Below are 8,365 nucleotides of genomic sequence, written 5' to 3'. Positions count from 1 at the left end.
AAGTTCGGCAACATGACGGAAGCACTTATATATAGGAAGTACCAGCGGCATATCCACCATGCTTCAACCATGCCACGTCCGTCTCGTCATCGGTGTCATGCTTCGTTAACCATAACATTAGACTCCACCACATCCCACATAGATTTCACATAGATTAACCATGTAGATTCGATATCATAGATTAACCCAGTAGATTCAACAACTTCAACCCGAGTCCACAAAACTACGAACTTCACTTAGCGCGTGGTATGAAGGTTCGGTAACATGCCAGAAACACTTATATATAGGAAGTACCAGCGGCGTATCCACCATGTTTCGGACATGCCACTTCCGCCTCGTCTTCGGCGCTAGGCTACTTTAGTATCTTGTTCCTCAAAACAACACATATATAGATTACACATAGATTATAATAGAATGCACATAGATTACACATAGATTTCACATAGGTTACACAAGTAGTTTCCCGTAGCTTAGATTTCAACAATCTTATCACCGGTCTGCAAAACACTAAGTTTCGCATGGCACGTGGTATGAAAGTTGGTAACACACCTGAAACGCTTATATATAGGAAGTACCAGTGGCGTATCCACCATGTTTCAGACACGTCACTTCTGTCTCGTATTTCTATGCCATGTTCCGTTTAGTGTTTCACAACCACAACAACGCATAGATTCATCAAATAGTTTCACTTAGTATCATAGTTGATCAAGATTCCCACATAGATTCACATTATCACAAAGCTTCATAGATTTAGTTTGATTCTGATATTAAAATTAGTGTTTTAGATTGCGGACATGCGTGCGATTTGTGTAAAAAGCCTCAAAATAAACGAAGAATCGAGTTTAAAATCACATAAATCGAGATAACACAAAAGACAGGCACATAAAACATATGATTTTTCCGGGTAGAGGAACGGTGACTAACCAAAGTGATTCGAACCCCTTTCAAATTGAGGCAATGTGTCTTGACTTACTTAGACAAATACGTCATCGATGTTAGGCCTATGATATCCGTCCTTTTGGTTATTCATGTACCTAATTGATTGGAAGTTTCGAGACTTTGGCGAGACATAAAAATCAAAGAGTGGGACTAGTTATCAAGGTCTGAGTTTCACCTCTATCTTGACAACATTGTACCTTAATAGTGTCGGTACTTATCAACAGATAAGACCTACTAAATTATAATAAGGAAATTTCCCATTAAAGTTCGGATGTCACTCCTGACTTGAGAACAAATTTCATGCAAAATACAAACACTGATTAGCAGTGTTTCAAAGTATCAAGTGTATATTGTGTTAGCCTTAGGAAAGGCATGTGAGTTTAGCAGGAAAAATGTGTTGCTAGGAAGCAAATACGGTAGATTGCATAAGTCTTAAACAACAGATAAGAATCAAGATTCCTAGAACTATAGACTAGGGCAAGTATTCCTACTTATCCTAATTCCCTATAGTTATGGCTCTAATACCAATCTGTCACACCCCAACCGATAGTGGAAACATCGGGGTGCGAGCACTAAGCGTTCAGATTGCTCACGAGATTCCATAACACTAATAATTTCATTATAGATTAGATAAGTTTCATGCGAAGTTTGTCTAAAACATCAACATAACCATAAGTATCAAATACAACCACAAAACCATTATTTCAAATTCTAGATTTAGACTAGGCGAGTTTCTAAGCATCAACCCTAGCTTGTTTTCCATAGTTCCAGCATCTATCAGCCTGCAACATGTATTAAAATAGAGTCAGCACAAAAATGTACCGGTGAGTATATAAGTTTGAATATATAGCATAATAGATTCAAAAGACTCATATCCACAATGTAAATGATAACAAAATAGTTTCATCCGTGCTAGTATTCGCAGTCCAAGTGATAGCCCAAGTGTCCCGATGCTTTAGTGTTTTCCCAAGAATCAAGGAAAACTAGAATCCTCCTAACAATACCCCTGAGAATAATGGGGAGGTGCATCTCCTATAGCGCTACTATTGTTAAGGCGGAACTACACACTCTGGATTAAACGTTCACATAGCACAAAGAAACAAGAATCAAGAATCACAAGTTTCACATACACATGGGATAGAGTTTAGATTCCAAAAGTTTCAAGTATCATAAGTTTAATAGAATACATGTTGCATCCCAAAGTTTAAAACAAAAAGGGATCTAGTATTCTCACAGTGAGTGCTTAACAGATTAACTGTTAATGGATCAAAGGGAGCTTTTTAGGTTTAGCCTGATTAGATTACAACAGATAAGTGTCGGACAGAATAACGAGATTGCGCAAAGTGTCGTATCAGTCACTGGATCGGATGGCAGTTCGATCAGATGGCTATCCGATCGGATTGCCATTCGGTTGATGTGACTGTTGTGAGTGAGGGACGGATCGCAATCCGATCGGATGGTCATCCATTCGGATGGCCACTCGATCGAATGGTCATTCGATCCAAGTGTCAAGATTCTAGGTCTTCAAGTTTCTGAGAAAGTTCTAAGTGTTGAGAGATTCCAAGACACCTTGTCATCTCGATCAGATGACAGTTCGATCGGATGGTGATCGGATTGCCATTCGACGATCAAAAATTCAAAGTTTCAAAGTATTTAAGGTTAAGAGGTAATGTCACCTGATCGGATGGCAATTCGATCGGATGGTTATCCGATTGGATTGCCATTTGATCAAGTTGTCCTTGTTCCATTCACAACCTTGTAAAGTTTTCTAAGTTTCTGGTTTGACGGTGACGACACGGTACGTCTTGAGACAACGGTAAACACATCAATGTTCAACCGGTCTGATCGGATGGGAATCACCCTAGTCCGATCAGTCGCCTGTTCGTGATGGTGTTTATGTCGGAATTCGTACTCTGGTCATCTCCTCCGGCAACAATCCATTTCCAAGCCGACTCAAGACTAATCATCAAGTCTTCAGTCCGTTCCGATCCGGATTCCACCGTTTAAAAAATCAAAGATGAAGGCGCTAAACATAAGTTTTTAGCTGAAAAGTCTAGATTTAGTTAAGATTCAGTGTAAAATGCGTGAAATTCCTTAGATTTGAGCTAGATCTTGAACGGAATGACATCACTCAACAGTTTGTACAAACTGCCATGATGACGTCACCCTCAAGAGCACAAATCTCAGAGATTTCAGGGTGAAAAGTGAGATTTCAAGGGAGAATCTCGTAGAGAATAGTGTATAGATCAAAGATGTACAAGAATCTAGTGTAAAACGTACCAAAATCATCGAGAAATGGAAGGAAATAGGAGTGCGTGCGTTTGGTTCGAAGGAGGCTGACACATCAGTGAGAAATGATGTGACAGCTCCTATTTATAGTGTGTGAGAGAAGTGTGAGGCGGTGTACAGCGGATCGGATGGCAGGTCAGTCGAATGGCCATCCGATCGGTTGGTCATCCAATCGGATGGTCATCCGATCAGATTGCCATTCGGTCAATCCCATCCTTTCCGTTTCACAGTCTTTGATTCATTTTGCGAGCTAGATTAAGCATTGCGTTGCGTATTATTGGACAATAGAATCACATAACTTGATTATCACATTAGTTTCAAAGTTTCATAGTCTCCGCCAATGACAAGATTTCAGTCTCTCGTTCAACCAAGTCTCAAGTTTCACGAGTCTCAAGAGTCAAGCACCAAAGTATCAAGAGTCGAGAATCTAGATTCCAAGTATCAAGAATCATAGTTTCCAAGTATTAAGTATCAAGAATTATAGAATCATAGCATTAAGTCTCAAGAATTGTAGTATTAAGAATCAAGAATCTAGATTCAAGCATCACCAGCATCAAAAGTGTCAGGTATTACATAGTTTAGGGGCTAAAATTGAAAAAGCTAAAAGTCTAGGGACGCAGGCGTTACACTAAGATTACAAGAATGATGCCATTTTGAGGGTTTCCCTCGTATCTTTCGCCTTAGTGCGGAATATACGGGCCAAAACCTAGTTTATTAAAACTATCTTTTGTTTAAAATTCTTTTGTGAAACTTGAAGTACTTGGTTAATATTTGTAAACAAAAATACTTTGGCTTATATATTTGGCATCACTGGTTATTTTAGATCATGTAGATGTTTACACATTGAATGTGATGGAAACCGTTCGTGGTCACATCTCGCGCTTCCGCTACAAGCAGCTTGTGACATGATGACAGGGGGGAAGTGGAACTGGGGTAGAAGGTAAATTCAGAGGTCCCGTGTTGTAGCTAATGATGTTAATTTTGTTAAACATAAGTCTAACTCCAGGGCCTTTATTTATAAATAACTAGGTTAGAACCATGTGTATTACACGGGTTGAATAAATGTAATTTTATATTTTAAATAATAAAAAGTTATATCTTTATGAACCTCGTATATTGTACTGGTTAAATAAATGTAATTTTATATATCAAATAATAAGAAAAGTTATATCTTTAAAAACCATGTGTATTACACAGATTAAATAAATGTAATTTTGTATACTAAATACTAAAAATGCCGTATCTTTAAAAAAATCCGTGTATAATCGGGTTGAATAAATCTACCAAATAATAAAAAAAAAACTTACATTCTTAAAAACCCCGTATATTACACGTGTTGAATAGATCTAAAACAGAGTTATATCTTTAAAAACCATGTGTATTACACAAATTAAATAAATGTAATTTTGTATATTAAATACTAAAAACGTCGTATGTTTAAAAAACTTGTGTATAGTCGGGTTGAAAAATCTAACAAATAATAAAAAAAATATGTCCTTAAAAAACAATGTGTATTGCACGTGTTGAATAAATATAATTTTACATAGCAAATTATAAAAAGTTAAATATTTAAAAACTTCGTGTAATACACGGGTTATATAAATGTAAATTTAAATAGTAAATAATTAAAAAAAATTTTAAAAACCCCACGTTTTACACGAGTTGAATAAATATAATTTTGTATACCAAATAATAAAGAAGTTATATTTTTAATAAATTAGGATAACATTTAATATTAATTTGTTATTTATATATTTAATATAAGATAAGTAGAAATGAGAAGTATTTGTTTTAAATATATATTAAATTAACAAATTAGATTTGAGGATAATATTTTATTAAAGTATGATAAGATTTAATATAAATTTATAATTTATTTAGTTAATATAAGATAAGTATAGATTTAAGGATACCTTCAATGAATGAAAAGTGTCTAAAAGTTGGTTTCTTTTATTATAGTAGATACATGTAACACAAACAACATCCCTATCTAACAGGCTTTGAACATTTATATTTATATTTATATTTAGTCTAATTTGCAACATATCTTGGCAATATGATGTCGTACTACTAGCTTAACTTGTGTTCTCAGCAACAAAGTGTTGTACTATAGGCTTTGTTTGTTTAATGTGATATTGGTTGTTTCTTTTCTTTGAAGGTTTGTACATTCATGTTCACTTCTTCACCTTAAGTCTGCACTCTCCACCCTCAAACAAGCCCTGATTTCCGAAAGAAAGATTTCATTCTTGAGACGCACCTTTGCAAACTTTTAGCCACGTAGTCTGATCCATCTGTTTTGTATAAGCAAGAGAGATAGAGAGGCTAAGAGAGAGAAAGTGTATTCGGGGTAGATAGAGAGAGAGAGAGGCATGGGGCGGAGGTACGCGGCGGTGTTTAGGGTTCCGCCAACGACCGGCCTTCTTCAAAATTTTGAGACAGGTTGAACAGATTCTGAGATAGAGAGAGTGAGTGGCGTCGGGATATAAAGAGAAGGATCATGATGAGAGAGAGAGATCGGGATCTTTTCCTCCCACCGATTCACCATAAAATCCGGCCACCTACTGGGCTTATTACGGTATGTCTCCATTAGTTTTTTCTAGCTGTCTCTTTTTTTCCCAATTGTCGTTTATATGGTTCCCTCTTTTTTACCTAGGTTCTCAGGCGCATGGATCAATCATCTGTTATCCAAGTTAACCTTCAACTGTCTTGGGCTTCTTCTGGTAAACAAGATGTTGAAGATTACAACGGTTGGGTCTTTGGGGAAGAAAGTGTTGGCTCCAAAAGGCAGACAAAAGGTAGAAAGTTCAAGATTTTTAAGTTTGTTTATTTGTTGTTAATTAGTTGATTTTGGATTTTGGGATGATATTGGATCTAAAGGTTGTTTTTTCTTTTTTTTTTTTTTTTTGGTTAATTAGGGTTGCCAACATTTGTTTTGTTTGATATTGGGAGTTCAGTTGTGGCTTTACTTATGTGTTTGCTCATTTAGCATTGTCAAAAAAGGGTAAATTATTTTTATTTATGGTATTTTGTTAATTCTCTAACTGTTGGAACTGGAGGGTTGTGTTGTGTAGTTATGAAAATGGGATTTGTATAGAATTTTGTTTCAGGTTTTGTTTTTCAGTTTCATGTTTTGATTGATAAGAAATCGTTGGGTTCGGAATGGATTAAAAGTGGACGAATGTTTTGATGAGCTAATGATGGAAAATGTTGATGAGAAAGTTGATGTGATTGCAAAAGAAGGTATTAATTGTGTTTGTTATTCTGAATGTGTTATTGTTGTGGATTTTATGTTTGCGTATTTTTTTAATTGGTGATTGTTTTACAGTGAACGGTCGTGCTAATTGGAAATTTAATTTAGTTGCATATCACACATGATGGTTTTCGTTGACATGAAGAAATGGTCTCGACCATGTAGATCTGGGGTATTGTATTGCGGCTGTGATAGATCTAGGATGACAAGATGACGCGTCGAGGTGTCTAGGGTTCTGATCAGCCTCGACTATTGGTCAGATGAGCATTTGACGTCCCACTGATGAAGGTGATATTTTAATGTTTTAAACTTGTACAATGATTTATCTACATAAATTAGATTAGATATAAAATAGTTTTTTTTAATAAATATTTTGTGCCCTGGCTTCGGTAGACGTGGATCACATATTACTGGGTTGTTCCATACCATCAGCGATATGGAGTATGCTGGTATTCCGTCTGCTTCAATCAGTAGTGTTGGACAGATTTTTGTTATGTTTCTGTTAATGAGATTATCCTTGACAAAAGCAAAGTTTTTGATGATGATATGATTATCTTGACACTAAATCGTTGATTTTACACTTTGTTGTCGACAAAACTATATCAATTTTTTAGTAATAAGCAGGTTGGAAAAAAATGATTTGACTGAAACTCGGTTTTAAACTGAATTCATATTCGGTTATTCAGTTCGGTTAGGCAATATTCCAATTTGGTCCATTTTGGTGTTCGGTTACGAGAAGAAAAAAATAAAAACCGAATTAACTGAACTGAATTATTCGAATTAACCGTAAACCAATCCGTAGGACACCCCTATTATCGGTGCCACAGAAAAAGAATGTTTCAGAATTGTGATGAGGAATGTATTTCAAAAGTAGAGTTTACAGGAGATATACACTGTCATATTTACATAATCTATCCTGATGTGATCAAATAGGTAGCTGTTTCATTGGCGCCACAGAAGCGGTCGCTATGAACACGCCACGTGTTGCCGGTGCCGCCACCAGAAGGAAGACCATGGAACTCAATCATTGCTGGTGCCGCCACCGGCGGGTTTTGATGTGGTTCCAACCAGTAATCGATTGGCCAAAGAAAATAGACGGAAACCAGATTAGAATTATAGAAAGATAATCAGACTAATTTCATAATTTCATTCATACCCCAAAATGAAAACGTACAGAAATATAAATAGATAAGTTGCATGCTACAATTCCTAAAAAGATGGGCCCACTACTAACAAACTCTTAACTAATTTTGGTCAGTAACAATTACTACTTTTTCAACGGAAATGTGATGATAATGGTTGCTTCACACGTAGGAATGGTTCACCCCATGCACAAAGCAAGAACATGGACCACGTGCTTTGACCACTTCAAGATGATTCAAAAACCAACTAAATTGATCGGCAAGTGGACACGTAACAATCCACCCCACTCGAACTCGCCTTGTCCTCAAGGCGAAACTTCGGATAGACCACGGTGGCCGCCATTCGAGTCGGACAATCACATATAAAGCGGTCTCACCATGACTCCATAATGGTCGCCACTCACGCTTTGCGATGGAAGTCGGTTGTACCAGGGAGATCAAATTGTGGCCCGCAAATGATGTTGGTGTTGCAGCAATTTTTGATGCACCCGGTTCCGGTAACGACAAGGTTTTTGGTGCAACAGATTGTGGTAACGTGGCTCGTTTTGGTGCTGATATAGAAGGTGAAGAGGCCCTGTATGGTGGTGGTGTTTGCAGTTTTAGGGCGGTTTTTGGTGCCGGTGTGGCTGAAGAAACTTGTCTTGGTGGTTGTGCGACAGCAGAAGTGGGTGATGGTGAAGTGTTTAGAGCTGGTTTTGGGGCTGCAAGTTGGTCGAAGGTGGTGAATTTTGTGGCTGGTATTATG

General features: G+C 37.0%; 1 long non-coding RNA gene across 3 annotated transcripts; it reads left to right on the top strand.

Moving 5' to 3' along the window:
- The first annotated feature begins 5,302 nt into the window (after positions 1 to 5,302).
- On the top strand, positions 5,303 to 7,876 carry LOC110913975. Of its 3 annotated transcripts, none has more exons than XR_004887017.1 (5): positions 5,303 to 5,803; positions 5,882 to 6,023; positions 6,144 to 6,468; positions 6,554 to 6,766; positions 7,793 to 7,876. It is a non-coding gene; the product is annotated as an uncharacterized LOC110913975 (long non-coding RNA). The 3 variants fall into 3 exon arrangements; XR_002578428.2 differs by lacking the exon at positions 7,793 to 7,876 and adding an exon at positions 7,412 to 7,751; XR_002578429.2 differs by lacking the exon at positions 7,793 to 7,876 and adding an exon at positions 6,872 to 7,056.
- Positions 7,877 to 8,365: the final 489 nt, after the last annotated feature.

Source organism: Helianthus annuus, chromosome 2 (assembly GCF_002127325.2).
Source record: "Helianthus annuus cultivar XRQ/B chromosome 2, HanXRQr2.0-SUNRISE, whole genome shotgun sequence".
Classification (NCBI taxonomy): Eukaryota; Viridiplantae; Streptophyta; class Magnoliopsida; order Asterales; family Asteraceae; genus Helianthus; species Helianthus annuus.
Note: the sequence above shows the minus strand (reverse complement) of the source record. Positions and strands in the feature narration are given on the sequence as shown.